Source organism: Mustela nivalis, assembly GCF_964662115.1.
Source record: "Mustela nivalis genome assembly, chromosome: 16".
Classification (NCBI taxonomy): Eukaryota; Metazoa; Chordata; class Mammalia; order Carnivora; family Mustelidae; genus Mustela; species Mustela nivalis.
The window spans coordinates 969,075-985,670 of NC_139035.1; the positions used below are offsets into that span (position 1 = coordinate 969,075).

The following is a 16,596-nucleotide window of genomic DNA, read 5'->3' on the forward strand; positions in this document are numbered from 1 at the left end:
CTCCGGCTAAAGCAAAACAAGTTCTTTACGGAGGATATGTTTTCAGCAGGACCCCTTTCCCATAAAGTTAAATCAAACAATAATTCACCCAAAAAGCATGGATGAAACGTGGTGCCATGAATGAGAGCCGGCAAAAAGATCGTAGACTCAGACCCACCAGGACTTCAGATACTGGATTTATTAGTAGCAGTTTATAAAATGTGTATATTTGATGTGTTTAAATACCTAAAAGGAGTGCCAGAAGTATGGGCAAGGAATAAGAGACAGCAAAACGACAAGGGGTGTACAGAACTTCTCTACAACAGTGTGATACTCGACACCTACACGCTCACGGGCAGTCGAAGCAGCAGACTCCGCGCGGCCGAGAGGAGAGGGGCGTCAAGCGGAGATTTGCAGAAATAAGGCAGGGTGCAGCTCAGAGACATGGTGGGATGGAAAGTGCCAGTGTATGGACGAAGCAGAGGGGATGACTGGCTCAGGTCAGAGATCCAGAATGGAAATGGAGAGGAGGCAACGCCATTTTTATGGCCTGATGAGTGGAAGCCCAAAGGCCACCTGGGCGAGCTTTAGCTTTTGATGTTGCTGTGGTTATTTTCACGGTACCGCCAGCTTCAGATTTTTCTGGCATTATCCTTGGTGGGGGCTGACCCTCAGCGTCCCAGCACCACACACACCCCTGCAGCGCCTGCTCTTCTATGTGCTTGGGCAGCAGAGCGGACCTCCCTACTTGCTCCCTACTTGCTTCCTCCTCACCCCCAACACCGACTGCTGTTGCTTGTTGCCTCCTGCTTGTAGGCAGGTCCTGGGGCTCAGATTGCTGGGGTGGGTCTTTCTCTTTGGTCCTACTCCTCCAGAGCAGAGAGTGCTTCTACCAATGTGGCCCAGGGATGCCCCTTCTCCTTCACCCAGGGGTGGAGCTTTGCTCCCCTTCCCCCAGTCCTAATGGGTCTTTACTCTTGTTCTGGGGGTGACAGGGATACCTGCCCTCCCACAGACAACTTAAGGCTTTTGTTTCTTAGGGGAAGGGGTCCGAGTGATCTTTCACAATTTGTCTGCAGCTGCCTGGCACCTTTGAGGGAATGATGCTCTCCGGCCCCTGGCCCTGCCTCCGTCCTTGGTGGTCAGCCCCCACCAAGGATAATGTCCCCAATGGGTGTTCCTAGTGAAGAATCCAGAGTGGGTGGAAACTCCGTGTCTGTGGTTCCCAGGGGCTCCATCTTTCCCGGGAGCCTACACTTGACCTCTAATGAGTTATTAAAGAAACACAGCTGCTTTCTTATACACATGTTATGTAGCCCCATCTTCTTCCTGTGCTCTGTCACAGGTGACTCAGGGCTCACGTCCCATCTCTCCTGACAGGCCCCCTCTCCAGCTCCCATCTGTCCAAGTCTGGTGAGAACTGAGCTAGCTTCTTCTTCAACATGCCTTCTCTGAACCTCTTTCCTTTGTCATAAAGCAAGGTGACTTTACTCTATGAAGGGCCATTTGGGGAATTAAGAATGAATGCACCCAAGGGAATTGGGTTATTATTACTCTTAAATAAAATAAACCATTATTACTTTTTAAACCCAAGTCCTGGGCACACAGTAGCAAAATTTCAGTATGTATGAGTTAAATGAATGAATCAGAAGGAGACTGTTCTTGCTTATTCAAGCTTCTGGAAGATGGAGTAGCAGAAAGTTTAAGAAGAGAAATCATAAAGATCAGAGCAGAATTCAATGAAATAGAAACCAAAAGAACAGTAGAACAAATCAACGAAATGAGGAGCTGGTTCTTTGAAAGTAACTTCCCTGAGCTGATCCCAGATAAGCATTGATCTCTCTGATCATAAAGCATGTACAGTTTCTATTCTCACATACCATGTCTATGAAAGTAACATAAAATTGGGGCGCCTGGGTGGCTCAGTGGGTTAAGCCGCTGCCTGCGGCTCAGGTCATGATCTCAGGGTCCTGGGATCGAGTCCCGCATCGGGCTCTCTGCTCAGTGGGCAGCCTGCTTCCTCCTCTCTCTCTCTGCCTGCCTCTCTGCCTACTTGTGATCTCTCTCTGTCAAATAAATAAATAAAATCTTAAAAAAAAGAAAGTAACATAATATTAATAAATGTGGTCCATCTGTCTTGGGCTCCTTTTGTCTTAGGTTGGGTCCTTCAACATGGAGACATGGACACCTGTGTGCAGGAGGTTTGCTGGAGAGAGTCTTTGAGATCAAGCCTTTAGAGAGAGTAAAGGAAGAAGAATAGGCAAAGAGAGAAGGGTGAACCACAGCACAGTCTAAATGAAGGTCTCAGCTGATCCCAGAGGAGCTCTGGACTGAACCAGCCCTTACAGTGATCCTGAACTTTTACCTTTGTACCAACCTGTCATTCCTAATAGCCAGAATTTAGTTCATTGAGTAGCCTGGAAAACTAACCTGTCCAAGTACTTAATATTTTTTGTCACTGCTTTATATCAACCCAAAGATGACTATCTTGAGTGCAGTGATTATTTCAGTAAGCATTAAAAAGTTTAGTTCATTAGAGCAAGGCACTATGATAGGTACTTTGGAGAACCAAATGTATTTAAATCACATGTTCAATGCCATGTAACAAATTCAGGAGTAAGTGAAATATGCAGAAGTTAATCATCTGTAAAATGAGGATAATGACAGTATCCATCTCGTAGGATGGCTATGAGGATTAAAAATGCAGCCATAAAATAAATCCTAAAAAAAAAAAGTACTAATGCTCCAGCCCCATCCCCAGAGATTGTGATTTTCTTCATTCATCTTAAGGGAGAAGCCCTTTTAATAGCTCCGAGGTGGTACTCAGAATGACTAAAATTAAGCAGTCAGGAAACGAGAGGTGTTGGTGAGGATGCAGAGAAAGGGGAACCCTCCTACACTGTTGGTGGGAATGCAAGCTGGTACAGCCATTCGGGAAAACAGCATGGAGGTTCCTCAAAAAGTTGAAAATAGAGCTACCCTACAACCCAGCAATTGCACTACTGCATATTTACCCTAAAGATACAAATGTAGTGATCCGAAGGGGCATGTGCACCTGAATGTTTCTAGCAGCAAGGTCCACAATAGCCAAACTATGGAAAGAACCTAGATGTCCACCAACAGATGAATGGATAGAGAAGATGTGGTACACACACACAAACACACACACACACAATGGAATACTATGCAGCCATCAAAAAACTGAAATCTTATCATTTGCAATGTGGATAGAACTAAAGGGTATTATGCTAAGTGAAATAAGTCAATCATAGAAAGACAATTATCACATGATCTCTCTGCTATGAGGAATTTGAGAGGAAGGGCAGGGGGTCTTGGGGAGAAGGGAGAGATAAATGAAAGAAGATGGGACTGGGGAGGAAGACAAACCATAAGAGACTTTTAATTTCAGGAAACAGACTGAGGGCTGCTGGAGATGATGGGGGAGGTGATGGGTGGGGACATTGGGGAGGGTATGTACTATGGTGAGTGCTGTGACTTGTATAAGACTGCTGATTCACAGAACTGTCCCCCTGAAACAAATAATACATTATATGTTAATACAAATAAAAAATAATATATAAAACAAAATAAAATAAATTTTAAAAGCTCCCAGGGGGTTCTAATGTAAATCAAGGGGAGAACTACTGCACACAATAAACTCTCCACCCTCAACAGCAAAAATGTCATTTTTTTCCGATTTAAATTCAAACATATATATATCCTCCCTTTTCCACCCAAAAATTCTATCCATGAGTCTTTGGGACCAAAGATTATGAATCCCCAGCTTAGAGGAAATAAAAGAAGGCTTTTAAGTAGAAGGCAATAAGTTATGGAGGAAATGACACTTAAGATATGATTGCACTATACAAGCCTTTCTTAAGAGACAAGAAAACTCTCAAGTACACAACCTAACCCTACACCTAAAGGAGCTAGAGAAAGAACAGCAAAGAAAGCATAAACCTAACAGAAGAAGAGAAATAATAAAGACCAGAGCAGAAATCAATGAAATAGGAACCAAAAGAACAGTAGAACAAAGCAATAAAACTAGGAGCTGGTTCTTTGAAAGAATTAGTAAGATTAATAAACCCCTGGCCACACTTACCAAAAAGAAAAGAAAAAGGACCCAAATAAATAAAATCATGAATAAAAGAGGAGAGATCACAACCAAAACCAAAGAAATACAAAGAATTATAAGAACATATTACAAGCAACTATACACCAACACATTTGACAACCTGGAAGAAATGGATGCATTCCTAGAGACACATAAACTACCACAACTGAGCCAGGAGAAACAGAAAGCCTAAACAGACCCATAACCAGTAAGGAGATTGAAGCAGTAATTAAAAGTCTCCCAACAAAAAAGAGCCTAGGGTCAGATGGCCTCCCAGGGGAATCCTACCAAACATTTAAAGTAAAATTAATACTTACTCTCCTGAAACTGCTTCAAAAATTATAAATGGAAGGAAAACTTCCAAACTCATTTTATTAGGCCAGCATTACCTTGATCCCAAAACCAGACAAAGATCCCATCAAAAAGGAGAATTACAGGCCAATATCCGTGATAAACACAGATGCAAAAATTCTCACCAAAATACTAGCCAATAGCATCCAACAGCACATTAAAAGGATGATTCACCACGACCAAGTGGGATTTATTCCTGGGCTGCAAGGTTGATTCAACATCTGCAAACCAATCAATGTCATATAATACATTAATAAAAGAGAAACAAGAACCATATAATACTCTCGATAGATGCTGAAAAAGCATTTGACAAATACAGAATCCATTCTTTTTTTTTTAAAGATTTTATTTATTTATTTGACAGAGAGAGAGATCACAAATAGGCAGAGAGACAGACAGAGAGAGAGATGAGGAGAAGCAGGCTCCCTGCTGAGCAGAGAGCCCTATGCGGGACTCGATCCCAGGCCCCTGGGATCATGACCTGAGCCGAAGGCAGAGGCTTAACCCACTGAGCCACCCAGGCGCCCCCAGAATCCATTCTTGATCAAAACTCTTCACAGTGTAGGGATAGAGGATATATACATCAATATCATAAGAGCCATCTATGAAGAACCCACAGTGAGTATCATTCTCAATGGGGAAAAATGAGAGCTTTTCCGCTAAGATCAGGAACATGGCAGGGTTGTCCATTATCACCACTGCTATTCAACATGGTACTAGAAGTCCTAGCCTCAGTAATCAGACAACAAAAAGAAATTAAATGCATCTGAATCAGCAAGGAAGAAGTCAAACTCTCACTCTTGGCAGATGATATGATACTTTATGTGGAAGACCCAAAAGACTCCACTCTGAAACTGCTAGAACTTGTACAGGAATTCAGTCAAGTGTCAAGATATAAAATCAATGCACAGAAATCAGTTGCATTTCTATACACCAATAGCAAGACAGAAGAAAGTGAATTATGGAGTCAATCCCATTTACAATTGCACCCAAAACCATAAGATGCCTAGGAATCAATGTAACCAGAGAGGCAAAGAATCTGTACTCAGAAAACTGTAAAGTACTCATGAAGGAAATTGAGGAAGACACAAGGAAATGGAAAAATGTTCTGTGCTCGTGGATTAGAAGAACAAATATTGTGAAAATGTCTATGCTACCTAAAGCAATCTACACGTTTAATGCAATCTCTATCAAAATCCCATCTATTTTTTTCAAAGAAATGGAACAAGTAATCCTAAAATTTATATGGAACCAGAAAAGACCCCGAATAGCCAGAGGAATGTTGGAAAAGAAAGCCAAAGTTGGTGGCATCACAATTCCAGACTTCAAGCTCTATTACAGAGCTGTCATCATCAAGACAGCATGGTACTGGCACAAAAACAGACACATAGATCAATGGAACAGAATAGAGAGCCCGGAAATAGACCCTCAACTCTATGGTCAACTAATCTTTGACAAAGCAGGAAAGAATGTCCAATGGAATAAAGACAGCCTCTTCAACAAATGGTGCTGGGAAAACTGGACAGCCACCTGTAGAAGAATGAAACTGGACCATTTCCTTACACCACACATGAAAATAGACTCAAAATGGATGAAGGACCGCAATGTGAGAAAGGAATCCACCAAAATCCTTGAGGAGAACACAGGCAGCAACCTCTTCGACCTCAGCCGCAGCAACATCTTCCTAGGAACATCGCCAAAGGCAAGGGAAGCAAGGGCAAAAATGAACTATTGGGATTTCATCAAGATCAAAAGCTTTTGCACAGCAAAGGAAACAGTCACCAAAATCAAAAGACAACTGACAGAATGGGAGAAGATATTGCAAACGACATATCAGATAAAGGGCTAGTATCCAAAATCTATAAAGAATTTATCGAACTCAACACCCAAAGAACAAATAACCCAATCAAAAAATGGGCAGAAGACATGAAATGAGATATTTTTAAAGCATTTGGTGCTGCATCTAACACATAGTAAGTTGCCATCACTGCAAGTACAATTATTATTAACCTGTTACACGGGCCATTTGGGCAATCGATCGAAAGTCAATATCCCTGACCCATAACTGACAAGCCATAGGCTCCTTCTCACAGTCTTCTCAAGCAGACTTAGAGGCGGCGAGCAGGCATCAAAACCTATACCTTGCTTCAGTACCATCTGCCCTAACTAGAAAAATGGCACAGAGAACAGACCTGGTGCGAGTACTAGGACTGGAAAGATCGGTTATGTTTGCCGCGGACAGTCTTCACCACCCTTCCCAAGTGTCTGCAATTTTCTTTTGCCACCTCTTCTGGAATCCAGTCTCTGGTGCCCAGCTTTCTCTCCTGAACATTCCCCAGTGCACCTTGTGCCAGACAGGAAGGGAGGGGGATTTTAGGGACTGGTCCTCTCCTGTGTGCTGGCCACTATGTCGCTCTCCTTAGTTGGTGAGTGTCCCAAGTATGGGCCCTTGTTATTTTTCTCTGCTTCATCCTTTCAAGGTCCTGCTTTTGAGGCCACATCTACCTAATCTGAACCAATGAATAAGACCAAGGTACTGAGGATGACTCAGTTTCCAAAATGTATCTGTATCTTAACAGAAGCTTTTCATACCAGCATGGCGACGGCTCCCACACAGACCCACATGGAACAGAACAGCCTCATGGGTCTGCCATATTTGGCATCACCTGTGGAAGGCAGGAGCCTCTCTGAGACCACTCCTTACTTGTAAACTAGGAATGAGAATAGCTAATTAGCAGTCTTGTTAAAATTGTGAGAGGAGACTCTGTTTATAAACAGCATACTACATTAAGATACTGAAAATGGTTGAAGAATAGAATTAATAAGAATAAACAGGACTTTCAGCTTCGGAAGAACACAGGATGTGGGACCGGCAGGCCTTCCGAGGCCTCTTACAGCCTCATGGGGGAACCTGCCTGCTCTGTCCAGCACTGCTGTTTCTCCCACACTGAAAAGTTCTCACCAATACAACACGCACGAGGAAATGTTTACCCAACTAATCATATCCAGTACGGAGATAGGAGAAGATCTAAAACAAAAACATAAACTATCTCGGGTAATGTTTCGCCTCTTGCTTTTGAAATCCTCTTAAGCACCTGGGGATCCTGTAAAAAGAACAGAAATCAACGTAAGGCCAGCACACGATGGCTGGGAAAGGCTGACTTGGGAATGACTGAGGGCTGCCCCTCTCTCTCCCTCCTCAACTTATAAAGGCTTGAAGAGGCAGTTAGCACAGCCTCTGGGTCCTCCTTAAAGTTGAGGGCTTCTCAGCTACGGGATCCAAATTACTCTTCTGGAGGCTCGCCCAGAGCAAAGCTCTGGCTTCGAATTCTCTGGACAGCAGCCATGGTAAGACATTTGCTCCTGCCAGCATGTAAAGGAAAAACACGGACTCCATCACTCAGGCAAGAACACAAAGCGAGCGTTTCTAGGATACCGCAGTCAGGAAGGAGTTTATCACCAGATTCTCCGGATGGAGAAACTGTGCCCTCCACTCCCCGCGAGGCTCATCTTCCCTAGTGTTGCAGAATGGAAAAGAACGTCAAGAGATTGAAAGAACACTCCGGAAGAACCATGGCTCATGAATTTAAGAACAGGGACTCAATCTGCCTTTTCAGTCCCATGGGGCTCCTGCGTTTCCACATGCTCAGGAATAGCGCCTGCTGAGCTCCAAGAGCGCCTTCGGGAACACTCTGTTCTGGATTGGGTGTCTCCTTTTTTTTTTTTTTTTTTTTAAACTCTTTGGATTTTAGGTGCAAAGCTTTGATTTAATGAGACATCTCTCTGAGTTGATGGTGCACTATGACATTTCCTCACATAAGGTCTCTTTCTTATTTTGCTTCAGGTTCCCCTATTTCCCATTAATATTCACTAACGTTAAGTAGGCAGCCCTCTAGGATGTTTGATAGATGTTCTCCGTATATCTGTGCTACGTGTAGCGGTATTTTTGGCATGTGTGTGCTTTTAGCTTACATGATAGTATCTCATTATGTTTCTTACTTTTTTACTTGCTCCTTCTAGCTATGCTCCCTAGGGTGTTGCTTCTAGCAGCCGTGTGACGTTCCCTCTGATGACGGGCAGCTACTTGCTGCTATGAAGAAGTCTGCAGCGTACATTTTCTTTGCAGAGCCATATAGGCTTAGGGAAGATTTTGTCATGCAAGATGACATAGGTTATCAGGAGAGAGACGCTGTATTGTAGGATACCCAGACTCTAATTCCCCGAAGAGCTGCCAGATTACTTTCCAGAAAGACTGTGCCAGGCCCACTCCTGCCAGCTAAGCGTATGTGTTCTGGTTTCTTTCAACCTGTTGAAATCCTGCAGTCCTCTAATGTTAAATTTTTTCCATTGAGTGGCTATTAAGCGGCAAGACACTGTTGTTTTAATGCTGATGCTTCTCACTACAGGGGAGGTTGGGAATCTCTTGAGCTTTAGGCATTTAGATTTCTGCCTTTTGTGGGTTGCCTATTCATATACTTTACCCATTTTCCTGCCTTTTCAATGATTAATAGGATTTTTTTTTTTTTGAGAGAGAGAGAGAGAGAGAGAGAGAGAACAAGAGCACTAGCAGGGCAGAGAGAGAGAGAGAGAGAATGAATCTCAAGCTGAATCTGCACCGAGCATGGAACCTGACATGGGGCTTGATCTCACAACCCTGAGATCATGACCTGAGCTGCAATCAGGAGTTGGGTCCTTAACCAACGGAACCACCCAGGCACCCCAATAGGCATTCCTTTTTAATCTAGACATTAATCCTAATGATTTTAAACTTTGAACATTCTCTTCGAATGGCACACACCTATTAACAACATTTTCTGTGCCCGTGATGAACAGAGATCTGTAACATTTGTGTAGTCAGACCCAACACTCTCCTCCCTTATCGTCTGTGCTCAGATGGTCTTGTTGCAAAAAATCTCTCTCTACCCAACGGGCATATTTTTTCCTTCCTAGTTTCAAGGAGCCAGCTTTCTTAGCACCATATACTAAACAATTTATCTGCTCCCCACTTCTGCAGGATGTCTTCCTTACACACATCTCCATTCCCGGGCATTCTTATCTGTTGCACATGTTGTGCTGCTGCTCTGCTAGTATATGCCCTCCTCTCCTTGCTCCTCTTTGTGCGTGTGCGTGCGTGTGTGTGCGTATGTGCATAAAATTGACAACTATTTGTGAAACTTAATTCTTTAATGTCAGTTTTAGCATCAGTCTGTCTTAAAAACTTCTGCTGGGGCTTTCTGAGAACATATGGAATATATAGATTAATTTAGGGGAGAACTGACAGATTCACAATATCAGATAATTCCATTCATTCATTATTCATGTCTTCTATGCCTTTTATAGAATTTGAATGATTTATCCATAAACTTGTATGCCTTCCTTTTTCTTTCCATTCCCAGAAACTTGAGAGGTGTCGGATGACATGAGTGGCAGCTCGTGTTCCCCCGGAGCTCCTGGCTGGTTATTGACGGTGTCCGTTGAATCTGTGTCTGGAAGCCTTGCTGAACTCTCACGCGTCTGGAGTCCATTAGGCAGTGGCCATTCACGGCAGCTCTGACTCCTTTACTAGGTGGTACCCAGAAGCCAGATGCATGTTTGCTCTTCATGTTCTCATCACTCAACCTCCTCGAAGCTTTTTCATGCTGGTTGACCTGCTGGAGATCACCTTGCAACAATTACTAAGCTAGATGCTACCCTAAGGACTTTCCATGTATTGTCTTACTTTATCTTATTTGATTGTATTGATATCCACACTTTACAGAGGAAGAAATGCAGGCGAAGACAGCCAAGTTGTCCTGGGTCCCACAGCCGGGGGGAGACTGAGACAACACCAGCTATCTGACTCGAAAGCCCGGACCCTTGAACATGGAACTGCATTCCGTTTGGGCCTTCGACTCATTTACGACAAACAAGGTAAAGGCTGTATTATTCATCAATATACACACTTTTAATGAAAAATGGGTTCAGCTTTTATAATCGTCCCTTGCTATGTTTGTTCTGATTGCATTTCTTTAACTCTAATTTAATATGGTCTGTAACATAATTATAATACGTATATTTATATTAATTGTAATACTAAAAAATAAAAATAATCTCTAATAGTAAATGTGTAACTGGGGGTAGGTATTTTGCATGCCTTATTTTTTGCTTATCTTTCTGATAATTACTTTATTGTGTCTTATGAAAGTGAATATTTTGAATATTAAAAAAAAAGCACAAACTGATTCTCTACCACTGACAGTTTCAGTAGACTGATCTTCAGCACGGCCTCTCGCTGGGTTAAATGCCCAAAGATGTAAACAGGGAACCAAACATTCTGAACCAGTCTGTAGCTTGCTGGCCAGTTGCCTTGTTTTAGATTTGTATTTCTGAAATGTTCCAACTGAATGAGAGCGTCTTGAGAAAGGCCCTTTCTACAGAGGAATGCCTGAGAACAGCGTCCCTACCTAGCCCTCTGCTGCTTCCAACCTCAGCGTGTCCCATGGATCTGGGCAAAGAATTTACTGCCAGAAAATACCAAGCCATGTCTGAACTTTGAGCTAAGGAAAAGTCTTTTATTCTAACAGGCAACTTCTAACCTTTAGATTCTACTCTATCCTGTTTCGAAAAAGCAGATTATGAGCTTGAGCCTAACCGTAACAGGAGGTTAATTATGTTGATGTTGACAAAGTTCATGAAACTGTTTGATTTAGAATCCTGAAGTGCCCGATTTGAGCATAGATTGATTTAAGCCATTGGCCCAGGAAAGCATGCACAGTAATATTGAGTTACATCATCAAATCTCTGAAGGAACATCTGATAGCTGTGAAGATTTACAGAATTAAAAAATATATATTTGAGATCAAATCACACGTCTTAGAAAAAGTTGCATAAGACCGTCTTCTGACATCATTCAACAAGAAGGGTGACTCCGTGAATTCACTATCTGGTCGCTTTTAAAAAATAGTCCTCTGGCTGTATTTTTTAGTGTATAATGTTACCATGTGTCAAGCATAATAATCAGCAGAGCTAGCAGAAGTAACATTGCTTTTACATTTGGATTTTAACTTTTTTGGATGTCACTTGTACAAAGATTTTTATAGCAGCCCTATTTAGCTCATGGAAAAATAATGGGAAAAAATCCAAATATTTAACAATAGGAGAATTTTTAGTAAGCTAGCTTTATAAGCATAGTGAAATAGCTCTTGCATAATCTTTAAAAATAAGTAAGCAGAATAGATCAATATGTAACAGAGGCACTACAGGAGAATGGGGCATAAGCAACAAGATAGCAAATGGGTCGCAGGTACGAACTACGACCAAATAAAAATATGGCCATGTGTTCAGAGAAAGAATTCGAATTAAGCCAGGAGGAATGTATTGTGCTTTTTAATCTGTAAGGTTATGATTAAAGAAAATTAAAAAGTACATTTTTATGTTGTGATTTCAAGAAAATCACATAAATGTATGGATAGGTTTTAAAAAAATTTTTTTTTCAATTCCACGTTTTTTTTTTTAAGATTTTTTTTTATTTATCTGACAGATCACAAGCAGGCAGAGAGGAGGAAGCAGGCTCCCTGCTGAGCAGAGAGCCTGATACGGGGCTCGATCCCAGGACCCTGGGACTATGACCTGAGCCAAACGCAGAGGCTTAACCCACTGAGCCACCCAGGCGCCCCACAACTGCAAGTTTTTATTTAAATTCTCATATACAGTAAAGTTGGTTTCAGGTGTAGAATTCAGTGATTCATCACTTACATATAACAGCCTTGACGCATCACAACAAGTGCCCTTCTTAATGCCCATCCACCCAACCTCCCCCCTCCCCCCGCCAACTCTAACATCCCTGTTTGTTCTCTGTTAAGAGTCACATAGGGGGGCGCCGGGGTGGCTCACTGGGTTAAAGCCTCTGCCTTCGGCTCAGGTCATGATGGGATCGAGCCCCACATCGGGCTCTCTGCTCGGCGGGGAGCCTGCTTCCTCCTCTCTCTGCCTGCCTCTCTGCCTACGTACATGTGATCTCTGTCAGAAAAATAAATAAAATCTTAAAAAAAAAAAGTCACATATGGTTTGCTTCTTTCTCTCTCTCTTTTTCCCTTCCCCTATGTTCATCTGTTTCATTTCTCAAATTCCACATGAGTGAAATCATACGGTATTTGTCTTTCTTTGACTTTTCTCACTTAGCATAATATCTTCTAGTTCCATCCGTGTCACTGCAAATGGCACGATGTCATCATTTTGATGGCTCAGTAACATTCCGTTGTATATACACTGCATAGATCATGCGAGTTTAGCAACGTTCTTAAATCTCAGATAATGGTAATAGGAAGTACATGACAATTTTTAAAGGGGGTATTTTAGAAAATTTTAGAAAAACACTGTGGCCCAGGCCAAGCCCATGCTGCTGCCTGTTTTTGCAAATAAAACCTCATTACATCACAGCCATGTGCATTTGTCTAGGCCCTGTGACTGCTTCCCAGCTACAAGGGCAAAGTTGAGAGCTTGCATCAGAGACCATTTGGCCTGAAACCCTAAAATATTTACTAAGTGACCTTTACAGGAAAAGTGCCGACTCCTAATTTAGATGTTCACTCGAGGAGATACGAATGAGAATCTAGTCTCATCTCTGGGACTTCTTCATAACAATCAAAGAAAGAGCCAATATTACTTCCAATCATCTAGGTCTAAGTCTGCAAAGAGGTATGGTTGATGGATTCCAGGCCCAAGAGGGTTTGGAAAACATATAGACGCTACTTTCAGAGTTGAAAAATCATAGAGCGTGGGTTTTTCTTTCTAAGAGAAATAGTCAGCCATAAGCACAGCAGAGTTTTAAGACCTGCGTGTGGGGCGGAGTGGATTAACAGAAGCTTGACGACGCCTGGTGCCCTGCGCCCAGCGAGGCTTCCTGAGGAGCTGTGTGTGCTGTCCTGCAGGACATCTCCACCTCGGGGCACTCAGGGTCTCTGTGGCAGCAACAAGTGTGAGAAGAAACACTCGGCCTACGAACGTCCCGAAGGTGTCGGAGCAAGGATGAGTCCTAGGAGACACTGATAAGCAGGAAGCAAGAGGCCCTGCAAGTTCTACTTCTGGCTTTTCTGCTGTGTCACCCGAGTCATTCCACCTCCCCGACCCTCACCCCTGCGAAGAAGGTGTTTTGTCTTGGGCTGCAGGTAAGCAGTTTGCTCCCAAACCGGTTTACGCCTCACATCCTGGGACAGGCTGTCAGCACTGTCACACCAGATGGTCCCTTTCTCCTAAGATCTTAGAAAATGTGTCAGGTTCTTCCAGAACAGCAGTTAATTCTGATTTGAGGTCAGCTCTGTGGATACAATTTTAATCTTTTGTGAGAGAAATGAAGTTTCTCGGTTTAGAAGTTGGACGGGAGATCAGTAGCTTTGAGCAGCTGCTGAAGTGAGAGGAAAGGCTCCTTCCGGGCTCCGGGCTCGGGATCGCAGCTACACCTGTGTCTGCACAGAGGCGAATTCTGGAATACTCGGCACGGGCTGCACACCCACTGTGCACGGTAGAGTCGGCGCCCGTGGGAACACGGGGCCAGGACACGCGCACCCACAGACACGCGCGCACACCCGCACACACCCCCAGCCGAGGACAGGCGCTGACCAGGGAGGAAGAGGTGCGGAGCTGGCCACCAGGGGCCAGAGGCCCTGTCCTGAGGGCGTGTGACTTCCCAGCTCCCGTCACTGTCTCTGTCCTTTCCCGCGGCCCCTGTCGCGCACTTCCCCAACCCCAGAGAGCTTCTGCGCCCTCTGCGGCGACAAGAGTTTTCGGATTATGTTATATTGAAGCATCGGGGACTCTCGAGGTGACCTACGGGACAGAAAACAAAAGGACTCGGGAGGAAAGTGGGTGCTTCTGGTCCGGGGCTGGCAGGCGCCCGTGGGGACCGGGACAGAGCCTCCCGCGCGTCCCCTGTGCCCCCGTCCCCGGGCAGGAGCGGACGCCCCGAGGCCCCCAGCCCCGCACGCACCTCGCGGACGCGGGGCCCCGGAGGGACGAGGCAGCGCGAGGAGGCCCGGACGGAGGTCGCGGCCCGGACGGAGGTCGCGGCCCTGCGGCGGCTTCTCTGTCCCTCCGGAGCCACAGACTCGGCGGCCACCGCGGCCCGGCCTGACCCCCGCGGACCCCTCGGCCGCCGCCCAGGAGGCCCTGCTCCGAGGTGACCTTCCCCGCCCTCCTGGTGTCCCTGCGTCCCTGTCCGGGTCTGAGGGAGAAACCCGAGCTGGAGCTTCAGTGAGGAACGAGGACGGAACCAGTAAATTTCCCAACAAAATATTTACATTTTGAAAAGGGGCCGGAGGAAGGGAGGAATCGCGAAGGCAGCTCGGAAAATCGCCTCCGCGCCACCCGCGCGTCGCTGGAGGAGGTCCTGGCCCCTGCCCTGCTCGCAAGTACCCCCGCGTCACCTCCGTGTCACCCCGTGTCATCCCGTGTCACCCTGTCACCCCGTGACCCCGTGTCACCCCCATCTTCCCCATGTCACCCCCGTGTCACCCCATGTCATCCCGTGTCACCGTGTGTCACCTCCCTGTTATCTCCGTGTCACCCCTGTTATCTCCGTGTCACCCCTGTTATCTCCGTGTCACCCCATGTCATCCCGTGTCACCGCGTGTCACCCGTCATTCCCGTGTCTTCCCCATGTCAGCCCCGTGTGTTCCCCGTGTCACCCCTGTCATTCCCGTGTCTTCCCCATGTCACCCCCGTGTCTTCCCCGTGTCACCCCTGTCATTCCCGTGTCTTCCCCATGTCAGCCCCGTGTGTTCCCCATGTCATCCCCCAGAGCTATTTCAGGGGCAACAATTTGAGCTACAGGAACTATAAAGAGTCTTCGTTTAAGTTTATAGGATATTTTCTATTGCCTATGGGAGCTGAATTTTAACTGATAAATAACATGAATCTTTATAGTAAGTTTAAGCTAATATTTTGTTTTGTGGGTTTTCTTTGCTGTTTGTTTGTTTAGTGTGGATCCCGATTCATTCTTTGAAGTTAGTTGGGAACAGGAGTGGGGAAATACGCAAAGGGAAAGAGTTAGTAGATGGTTGAGTTTTTGCTAAAAAAAAAAAAAAAAAAAAAAAAAAAGCCTCCTGAGCCCGTGTGAGGGAATCAGTCGGCCACTCGCTCTTACTGAGTGCGGGTGGATTGCTTGACAAAACCCTTAAAGACCGTTTCTTTCCTCCTAGTTACCATTATTCCCTTGACAGCAACTGCCATAATTACTGAGGTTTTTTCCCGTCAAGAAGTGAACCCAGTAATTGAGAACACACTGGGTGAAGTTTTTTTCCTCCGGAAACAGCGGGAACGCGTTCACTCGGGTGAAAGTAAACTAAGACTCGTTCCTGTTCCACACCTGCACACGCCTGCCCTGGAAGGAGGTCCCGTGAGCTCTTTTTAGATTTGTTTGGAGGTTGTGAGTAGACCCGTTACTTTGAGGGGGAGAAAAAGTTAGTTGGAATCAATTTATGGTGCTTGCTTTATAGTAATTATCTTAAGAGTTACATACGTTTGCATGAACCTAAACACACACACATGAAAGAGTCATGGAGCCAGTAGGACACTGAGAAGGTGCTTAGAGTTGTGTTTCTGACCCTTGCCACTGGGCCCCACTATCAGGACTGTCCTGCGTCATTGTTACTCTTCAGTCTCTGGGCTAGGCCACACCAGGCCCTCCTGGGTGACAGATAATGTCCTCACAGGAGAATTTGAAGCAGGGAATGTTAGCAAACTAGGCAGCATGCCTAACAAATTTTCACTAGAATGAAACAAGCTGCTATTGATTTTCCGTGTGACCTAAGAGACCTGATTACTACTCTGCCCTTCCTTCCCTACCTCTAGACGGAACCGGCCCATCACTGTGAAATCAGGCCAGGATTTGCCTCTCATCTATGCCCGGGGCTGGCGCTCACATGCTGATGGGGCACGGGGGACAGTGACTCCTGCTAACCTTTTTTCATGTCCAAAGACAATAACAGAACCAAGATGTCCTCTTCTTAGAGAGGAGAGAAAATAAAACTCATTAAAACATGAAAAATCTGTGGAGTACTTTGTAAACATCATCACAAGTCAAACCACCTGCAAAAGGCTAACAGGCCCACCTCTTCTGAAAGTCTGTTTCTTAGCAAAGGAATTTGTCACTTGTTTGTGGAGGTCACTGAGTTCCG

At 44.8% G+C, this 16,596-nt stretch overlaps 1 protein-coding gene across 2 annotated transcripts in view; it reads right to left on the reverse strand.

Annotated features, from left to right (window-relative positions):
- Positions 1 to 16,596, reverse strand: part of DPT (dermatopontin) — a 350,410-nt gene that overhangs the window by 53,121 nt on the left and 280,693 nt on the right. The window lies entirely within an intron of this gene.